At 38.0% G+C, this 10,000-nt stretch overlaps 1 protein-coding gene across 3 annotated transcripts in view; it reads right to left on the bottom strand.

The window, feature by feature from the left end:
• LOC111144776 (zinc finger E-box binding homeobox 2) overlaps window positions 1-10,000 on the bottom strand; it is a 134,704-nt gene that overhangs the window by 47,498 nt on the left and 77,206 nt on the right. The gene's annotated exons all lie outside the window — the stretch shown is intronic.

Below are 10,000 nucleotides of genomic sequence, written 5' to 3'. Positions count from 1 at the left end.
AAGGCCTTTATCCTGGAAAAAAAAAAAAAAAAAACCATGCCTTTTAAGGTCTTTTTCTGCATGGACCACAATATCCCGTGTGACACGTGAGTGTTCCTGCAGCAATACAATTGAAATATTTTCTTGTGTAAAAAAAAAGAGAGAGAGAGAGAGAGAAGGAGAGAGAGATAAATGATTTATGAACAGCCCTTGAGGAGTCCCAAATATCAGAACAATCTAAACAAACAATGAAGTCATGTCTCACCATATAGGGTCAGAAGTACAGCATCCATCACCTTCACAGGCCAACAATACTTCACAACCTTTAGGGTTCTCGCTCACAAATAGTAGTAAATACTTTTAAACTAAATAAATAACTGCTGTCAAGTTCACTTACAGAAGCAGTATGCCATCTTTTCCAGAGCTGTTTTAACTAGGATATCCATTCCCATAGCCATTGTGTTGGGATCCTACTCCCAACAACCCCCCCCTTTCTTTTTCTAAATCCAGGTAAAACCATTCATAGCAAAGTTAGTTTTTTGTATCTGAATTCAGAGTAGATCCTTTCACCCTGCTCTTTTTGGCTGACCTTCGGACAATCAGAATTAAACCCCTTAATATGGACCTCGTCCTTCCTGCTCCTCACTTAGTCCTCCCCATTTCTAAATCCTCGGGATTTTCCTTTAAATTTTTCTCTCGAGTCCAGTCAGTGGATGTCCTCGTGTAATTACTGGAGAAATTTTCACCACAAAATATTCTTATTTTGGCCAATAGAGGGTGGGTTTACCCCCCTTTACATTGTGGCATAAAATAAGCTCATTTTCCCATTTGTTCCCGTTTTCATCCTTTGCCCACCATCATCGCCATTGGCATTAAGAGATCTTAATAACACAGCTTTGTCTCTGCAAAGAAGAGATTCGATTTTGTATGATAACTAATGTATACTGGTTTTAAATGAGGGTCACTGGGCAGAATATATTAGTCTATCGTCTATTTCTGAACTTACGATACATATTTTTTGCTCAGCATTCAAAAGCATCAAACTGCCTACATAACGTACCAAAGTTCTATTCCGTCCTTACATTAGGTCAACTAAGCCATCCTTTGCATGAGCCTCAGCAAGATTTTATACATGTATTGGAGCTACATGGCTGGCAGAAAAACAGACAGTTACTTCAAAACCACAAAGAAGTGGGAGCCCAAAGAATTCCTTTCTGCAATTCAATAAACAAGAGGAAAGATGTACTGTTTGCTGGCTCAAAATAGACACTAATTTTACATCTGTCTCTGAGGCACAGCAAAAAGCCAACTAAAGAGCAGTAATAAATGTCCAAAAACAGCATCAGTATCCAAAACTCTCCCAGTAATCTTCAGAGGAATTAATTACAATTCTGTGTTAACAGTTGCATTGGCAAAATGCACCCATAATTATATACAGGTACTGTACTGTATTACAGGGAAATTTGCCATGTGATACCATGTTTACATGATAATTGATGGATAAGATAAAACTATTTGCATATGAAGTGCATATGAATTATTGGCATGGCTCACCATTTTATGTGGAATCATATTAAAGTTTCATTTTCTCTAAAACTGTATGTGTAATATGGGGTTACCAAAGGGTATAAAGCTGATACTTAAATTTGCTTTATAGCAAATGGGCCTGGAAAGATATATCTGAATATGCATTACTAAAAACCTATATTTAAATTCTTCATAGTTTATGTATAATAAGCATTATTTTCACTTCAGCAGATTGCATTATATTAAATCCTCTCTATTCTTCTTTCTAAGTAAACAATACTCTAAATTGTATCACTATAACAATTAATTTTACAATCATATGCAAAACAAATAATGGTTTCTCTTTACTGTCTATTGGCATAACTTTTTTTTTTTCCCAGATTTTTCTATTCTGGTGACATGTAACAGAACAGTAGCAAAATGTGACATTTTTATAATGTCCATACCTGCCGGAAAATTTCAGCATTTGCAAAAATGGCCTATCATAGCATTTAAACATTGCTGATAATTAGCTTGACATTTGAAATACCAGAACTGTTGTTTTGAAGATGCCTTATACAACGTTACCTACTAACCCCTTTTCATACTTATATGCTTTCTCTACGTTATTCTGTCAGTTGGAGTACAAACAAGATATCAGTTGCTAACGTATTAAAATGAAAAAGAACTGACGTTAAGGGGTAATACTTCATCTTCATCAGAAGCACGAGTTGGTTTTTGTTTTTGTTTTTTGATGTAAAGGAAAATTACATATGCGGATTATAGACAGTTAGTTGCTAATAAGGTGGTCAGTAATGATTTTCTATACGTCCATTCAAGCTAAGTGTACCAATAAATCTCTCAATGCGATGGTCGAACATTAATTAAATAAACCTACAATGTGTAAGTCCAGAGGACACATGGATGCACTATTCTCACCTCAGGAAGCTTACTATCTATTTGGAGAAACAGAATCATAAAGCTGCAGTGCTAAAAGGCCACTTGAAGTCAACCCTCCACATGTGACAAAGAAGTTGAGGTCCAGTGACTCTCCTAAGTCCCTGCAGCCTGATGGTGGCAAAGCCAGTGCTAGAAAGCATGTCTTCAAGCGTACGACAGCCACAAAAAATCACACAGTATTACAAATTCCCAATGAAGAATGGAATCTACATGTAAACTCCACATGATCAGAGTAAGGAAATGAAAATCCCCGGGACTTTTGGGGATTTTCACAATGCAAAATAGAGATTGTTGCTTAATTTTGAGTTATGATGAATGTTACTTTCATGGATCCCCTTGATTTGAGTTATAGAAGAACCAATTTGATCAACTACCAGAATCTAACGATACACCCATGTTTCCCACAATAGTTTGGAAACAACAGAAATAAAGAGGCAGTTCCCGGAATTATGAGCTTGAAGACCTGTCTTCTCATCCCAGTCCCAACATGTAACCAGCTGTGTGGCCTTGGTCTGTCATCCAAGGAAACTTGATACAAATGGGTAAAAATAATGACAACATGTTCCCTGTCTGTGAGATTGCCAGAAGGAGCCTACAAACTTATATGTGTGATGGCAACAATGTGAAGTATAGAACACTGATATCCACTGAAATAAAAATAAAGATGGGACCACAGGGGTGCCTGGATGGCTCCACCAGCTAAGTGTCCCACTCTTGGATTTGGCTCAGGTCATGATCTCAGGGTCATGGGATCAAGCCCAGAGTCTGGTTCCACACTCAGTGCGGAGTCTGCTTGAGATTCTCTCTCTCCCTCTGTCCTTCCCCTGATCATGCACTCCCTCTCTCAGATAAATAAATAAATCTTTAAAAAAGTGAAATAAAATAAAATAAAATAAAGATGGGACTATTGCTCTAGTGTCTTTGTCTCCTACCACAACCTAAGTATAGGTAAAAAGAGAAGATTTGAACACATGGCAGTCACAGTTTTGGTGTTGGCCCTTCTTTTAAAAATTAATTTGCAAAAGTGTCCTAAGTAGTAACTCCATGATGGGTAACAGTATGCTTAATCCTGCAGCTAATACTTGAGGGAGACATGTAGCCTTATTTTAAAAATGTCTCTCCTGATTATAGGGCTTAAAGTTTAAAAGAACTCCTTAGGAATTTTATGAGTCATTTGGTTTCCTGAATCTCTTAGATGCTTGGAGATCATTTATATTTGAGCCAATGGACTAATGGCCTACTTGCTTTCTTAAAATGTCCTTATGTGTAGTAAGTGTTCGTGGACATTCTAAGACCCTTCACCTGAACACTAGCCCTTTATTCCTCCCCTTTCCTCCCAAAGTTCGATTTCCAGGTACAATGTTACTGAAGACAGGATGCAGCAATTCTTCCAGAATTTTTATGCAGTTACTTGTTTTTCCAGAGAGGATTTATCATCAAGACCCCTTCTTGATCACTGTTAACTTGTTACGTCTGCACTTGGATGGATGAAGATTATAGGACTAAATTCAAGGGTCAATTTCTCATTTGATGAGGGGGCAGGATCTCGTGACAGATGTAACAAAACAAAACAAGTTCACACAAAAATTTGCTTCTGAATTTGACTATGTATCACTGAAATGCATGAGCCTTAATTTCCTGATTTAAAAATGGGAATAACTTTATCACTTGGGGAGGCAAGATTAATTAATAGTAGAAAGAAGGGATCATGCTAGTTTGAAATATCCCTATGGAACGTGCTCTCCAGCACAAAACACTGTTATAAAAGAACAGCTATGAACATACCATAGTCAGCCTTTATACAAACTAGCTTGGTCACTTTAATTTTTTATCCCAGGAACATTCAAAGGCATTAAACCCGCATTATAAATTAATGAGTTGTAAAATGTCAGCTGATAAAACAAAAGCAGTTTTGAATGTAGGGATAAAAATGTTTCCATTTCAGATTAGCTATGTAAAAAATATGCATATTAAGTGAAATGAGAGAAGAATTTCTGCAATCCCATGGTTCCAATGTGGAGGGGCTAGTTCGGACAGTCTTTCAGCTTCCTATTGTGGGAACATCCTGGGAAGATGGCAGCCACTCATCCCCTCTAGAAATGCTAGCAGCTTCCCTGTACCTGGAGGAGCTTTCCAGTTGCACTGTGGTAGTGATTAAAAAAAGGTTAAAATTACCATAAATTTGCTGGGGCTCTGGATAAGCTCCCACATGCAGGTAATAACATCTTAGTTATGTACTTTCCCCCTTGAAACCTCTTCCTTAATATAAGAAGTATAAAAATAATGGCAAATAAGAATAAAAGTAAGGATCCTCCCTTCCCCAAACTATCATAAAAACAGATATTGGTCAGAGAATTCACAACAGTAAATTCATTTATCTTTCTTTCTTTCTTTTTCTTCTTTTTCTTCTTCTTCTTCTTCGTCTTCTTTTTTTTTTTTTAAACTCTGTTATCTTTCAGGAAGATACCATAATCCTGGGTCACAGTGTTCTAAGTGAAATTTTGCTTACTCAAAGACTTAATAGCTGTTTATTGTTTTACAAAGGTAAACATATTAGGGTTTTCCTCTATATCTAGAACTCATAGTGGTTTTGATTACCTTACTTAACTCCTACCAAAGGAAACTAGTCATTGTACTGATGTTTAAATACACATGCCCCTTGCCTCTCTTTTTACTGAGTTTTTGAGGTTGTAGCTTCTATCCCTTAGAAATTTTCTCAGCTTTACTTTCTGTCTACATCTATAATATGCTGACACTCTAAGGATATAGTATTTAGCTAAACCGTACTTCAGAACACGAGTCAATAATTCCCTTTGAAGGCTAAAGAAAAGCCTAACAACACCTTCCTCAGCAAGCCCAGTGTGATGGTATATTGAGGAAAGGCCCCCAAACAACAGCTATACACAAATATTTCTATTTGCATTGTACATCTATTTGCCAACAATTCCATAATGCTTTATTAAATACATCAAGAGAATATGTGTCTCCCAACAATATGTCCGAAGGAGAGAAAAGATTTGGGAAGACTCTCTAATTATCAAAATCCATGATCATTCAGCAACTTGCTTTATACCCACCGTCAAAAAGAAAGTATTACGAAACTATACAGAAAAATATGCTTATTATCATGCCTGAAGGATATTCAAGAGGAATGTGAAAATAACTGTAATTTATTTAGGACCCAGAAGTATGAAATAATAAGCTTCTGAGCCATCAAAATTGTTTTGGAATTTTTTTATCTGACATGAGGGCAGACCTTGTCTAGCTTTAAGTTTTATAGTAATAAGACCTTGGAAATAAAACCTTGAATAAACTGAATATAAAGAAAGGGGAAATGTGTCCTTGTGTAAATAGATATTGTGTCTATCACCTTCCTCTGAAAAGGTTACACAACTTTCAAAGCCCATAAAAGGTGTAAAGTCAGTAACTGCCAGGGTACGTTGGAATGTTTTGTAAAAAATAAACATGAAGTAGAAAAACTGTAACAATTTTCTCTGATTGTTTTATAGTTGCTCCACCCCTAAGCCTCATCTGTAACTGTACGTTTTTCTAAGATGTAGATACTAACTAAAATACACTTTCAGCTCTCATTGTCCTACAAAATTAAACCTTCTTTCTCCCAAAACTTAAACAGGAACCCATACCTTCTTCTGAAGAAGCAAAAGCTTGTCTTTTAAAGAAATATTTCTCCTGCAAAAGACTTTCCATGCTTGTATGGAAAAGGAGACTGTAGTTCTAGCCTATCCATAAAAATAATTGCTTCCAAATATCTGTCAGTCCAACAGACTAGTTTGGTAACTTGGATGGTTTCAGCACTTTATAGATGTCATAGCAATCCTTGGATCTGAGTAACATTATGTGGAGGTGCTGCAGTGCTTCTAGCCCACCAGCTCCAATAGTGGGAAAGAAGAGCTCTTGCAAACACAATTCTCTTGAAGGTGGCAAAGGGTGTGGATCACCTTAATAGATGTCAGTGGGTGGGGAGAACCATGGTGGGGGGGTGAATATAGAGCCACAGGTTTTTAAGGGACGCACGGCTCTATATAAGGCTGTTAGAACAGCTACTTCGGGTGCTAGAGATTTATCAGTATCTTTCTTGGGATTGCTATGGCTTGAAGTAGTGGTCATGGCAAACTTAGCCACATGCAGAACATCCTAATCTCGGTGAATCCTGCCTCTCGCTCCACAGAAACGCCTAACGGGGATCACGCAATTGAGTCCATTCATCTTTGAAACCTTAGTTTTTATGAGCCATCTGATACCTGAGAAAGCCAGTTAAACTTCATTTCTCTACCCAAAGGATTTCTCTTTGGGATTAGCAGTAGATTCAGAGCTGTGAGCCCTAGTGAAATTATTTACTCTGTAGTATCTTTAAAAGTGCAGCCACCCCTCCTCACATAGCAACACCCTTCCTAGGAGCCTGTTTTCAAAATAGCGTCATTGCACCTCACAATTGACAAAACCAGACAACGGTGAAAGGGACAGTGACATGGCAGACACAAAAGCTCAACACATTATGGCCACTCTAAACAGAGTACAAAAGGAAGGGAGTCAGTGATGTGTAAACCAAACAATGTGAGGGGAAAAATATTGAATAATTTCTGTCATGAGGCACTGACTAAAGCCAGGCTCTAATTGAATTAAACTCCCATTTATTTGCTCAGGCCTAAACAACAGGCTGGGAGGAAGGAAAAAAAAAAAACAAAAAAAACACAACTTAAGGTTTGCTCAACTGTTCTGAGGTACCACCTTTCCTCACCCCTGTATAAATCCACCATCTGTGCTCACAGGCGCACATGTTCCCTCTCTCAACAAATGCACGGAGACCCTACCAAGCACAGAAGCCAAAAAAGCACAAGGCACACAAAAGCTCCCCAGGCTGCCCCAGGTCTAAAGGAGCAAAAGGGGGAGAAAAGATCTTTTGCTCATTGCCCAGGTGAGACGGCCTGGTGCGTCCTCTCAGCCTCGACACGCGTCAAGTAAAAGAAAGGTTAAAATTAGAAAATTCAATTTATTTGATAATTTCCCAGAATAATTAGAGTTAATATGGGTTAATTAATATGCAAATCTCTCAGCAGATGTTCTGCAGCAGGGCCTGTGTGAGAAAACAGCCTTTGCTTTCTCCTACGTGATTTTGGCTGTCAGTTATTGGGTATAATTACTGTAACTAACCGAATACACACAAAACCTTTGGAATATAAAATTGTTACAGTTCTAGCTCTGCACAAGCTGCTACTTTTCTGCAATAAAAGCGAACAATTTCTTTCAGAAAATAGGAGCCTTTTTGTTCCTTTCTTGATTTAAAAAGAAGAAATGAATCAAGTAAATGGCTTATCTTTTTCTATGCATAATTAGGTCAGTATTATATGAACATTCCAATGAGCAGTGGTACAAACGTACATATAAAATGATAGCTCAAACCACCTGCAAAATCACATAAAATTGTTTTATTCAGAATCTTTTTTTTCTTCCCCACCAGAACTTTGAAATGCTGAATGTCTTTCTTTCCAACATTGCCAACATTTTCTAAATTCAAAAGGGTCCTACAACTTTATTAATTTTTTTTCTCTTCAAAGACACAAAAGAATAAAGTGGGTAAATGTTTTTAAAGGTACACGAAAAAGTGGACTCTTGTAAAAGAACTCTACAGAGTTTTAAACTTAGAAGTGTTTGCACTTTGAATGGCTATATATTTATATGTTTAGACTGCTCACCAGCCTATGAAAGTACAAAGGTTCAGACTGGCTGAAACTCATATTCCAGGGAGAGGCACTGCTTTGCATATGTCAAACTGGTGAACACTATTTAAACGTTGTAACAAGTTACTTGGAAGGAGTCTGATATGTTTTTATGTTCTATACAAGTAATAGTTTAATTGAAGATTGCTGTATTCTCATGTATTGGTAAACTCCTAAAAGAAGACTTGAATGGGAACAGAGAAATTTCAGGCCTGCTTAATAAATTTAGATTATTTGCCAAATACTTAAAATCTACGTGATGGAATTATCTCCAGAACAATTATCCAATATCAGTGCTTAAAGGCAGGATATATTATTTTTTTCACTGACTGATATATTTTTTTATACCTAATAATCACCAAGCATCTATAAAAAATTGTTTCCATCCCATTTTTGGCCGGAACAACTGAGTCACATTCATGGTCTGCCTGGCCCAAATTTCCTGCCGTAGCACAGGAGCTACAGTAGGTGTTGTGGGGGCACGCTTTACAACTAATAGGCCAAATCGGTATCAAGCCTTGCTTTAGAAAGGTGTTCCAAAGCTTATGCTGATGTCAACGGCAATCAAGGTCAATGAACTAGAGAGAATAATGTCATGATTCAGAAATAAGAGAAAGAATAATGCACGGATGGATGTCTTAAACTTCAGAACGTTTAAATAATTGGGGTTTGGATGACAAGACATATGGCTGGGTCTTCCCACAGTGGATTTCACCCTGCATTTCCCTGTTTTTGCTACCCAACCAGCACGTAAACAAATAGTGGGGCAGCAAGTTCGCATGAGCAGGATGAACCAGACTCGGAACAGTCTGGTTGTCACAGACACTGCTCTGTTTGGATGCCACAACGCTGATCTGCAAGCTTGCTCTAAAAGTAGTTCAATGACCACCCTTCCCTTTCCTCCCGTCCTTCCCTTTAGAGCAACTCTTCTGGGGGGGGGGGGGAGGAAGAGAGAGGGAGGGGCAGAGAGAGATCTCCCTACCATGCTTCATCTGCTTTTTCTCAGGCCCCAACTCCCCTTTCCTGTGGCCTTACTTTCAGGTAGTGGAATTTGCTGACCCTGGCCGCTTGGTGGCCTAAGCCTGGATGTGGCAAAAGTCAGACAGTCACAGTGCACTTCTGAACTCATCTTAGTCACAAAAGGGCTTTCATTTTAGACATCCACTTGGTTCAGTGGTTTCCATGGACCTCCCTCCTTCTCTGGAAAGAGAGGCCAAAACATTCTTCTTCCTTGTTTTACCTCAAGTAACAGGTGACACAGATTAAACAATCACATCATTTTTGAAAAAAGAACAAGTAAGTTTTCACTTCCTGAGGTGATGAGGGAAATTCCACAAACAGATAAAGATGGCACTTTTTGTTGTTGTTTTTGTGGTAAACAAACCTACAGTCTTTTTGCTCCCTAATTTTTTTGGCTTTAATTTACTGTCTTTCCTGAGCGTTTTAGACGTAAGGCACTCTTTTCTCTGTTGGCTTCATTTTAGTCATCAAGATTATCTATTGGCTGACAGCTGCGTGATCTGTGACCCACACCCTAAGAAAGGGAGCAGTTTGAAAGCAGCTATGAATTTCATCCATTCTCTGGCCTCCGTTATCTTATGAAGTATTGATAACACATTATCTTGAAGAGCAGAATAATACTGCACAAAATGATACTAAGATGTTGAAGACTTCTGCCTTACTGAAAGTTATTATTCAGAAGTTTACATAGTCTGCAAACACTTATCAGAAGCCCTGGGCAGAAGGAACAGAACCTTCGTTTCATTAAGATACAGTGGAATGTTAGAGGGTTAGGGCAGATAAAGGCCAATTTTCAA

The sequence above is a fragment of the Enhydra lutris genome, unplaced genomic scaffold, assembly GCF_002288905.1.
Source record: "Enhydra lutris kenyoni isolate GAN:26980312 unplaced genomic scaffold, ASM228890v2 scaffoldscaffold1, whole genome shotgun sequence".
Classification (NCBI taxonomy): Eukaryota; Metazoa; Chordata; class Mammalia; order Carnivora; family Mustelidae; genus Enhydra; species Enhydra lutris.
The sequence above is the reverse complement of the archived record's forward strand: the minus strand, read 5'-3'. Positions and strand labels throughout refer to the sequence as shown.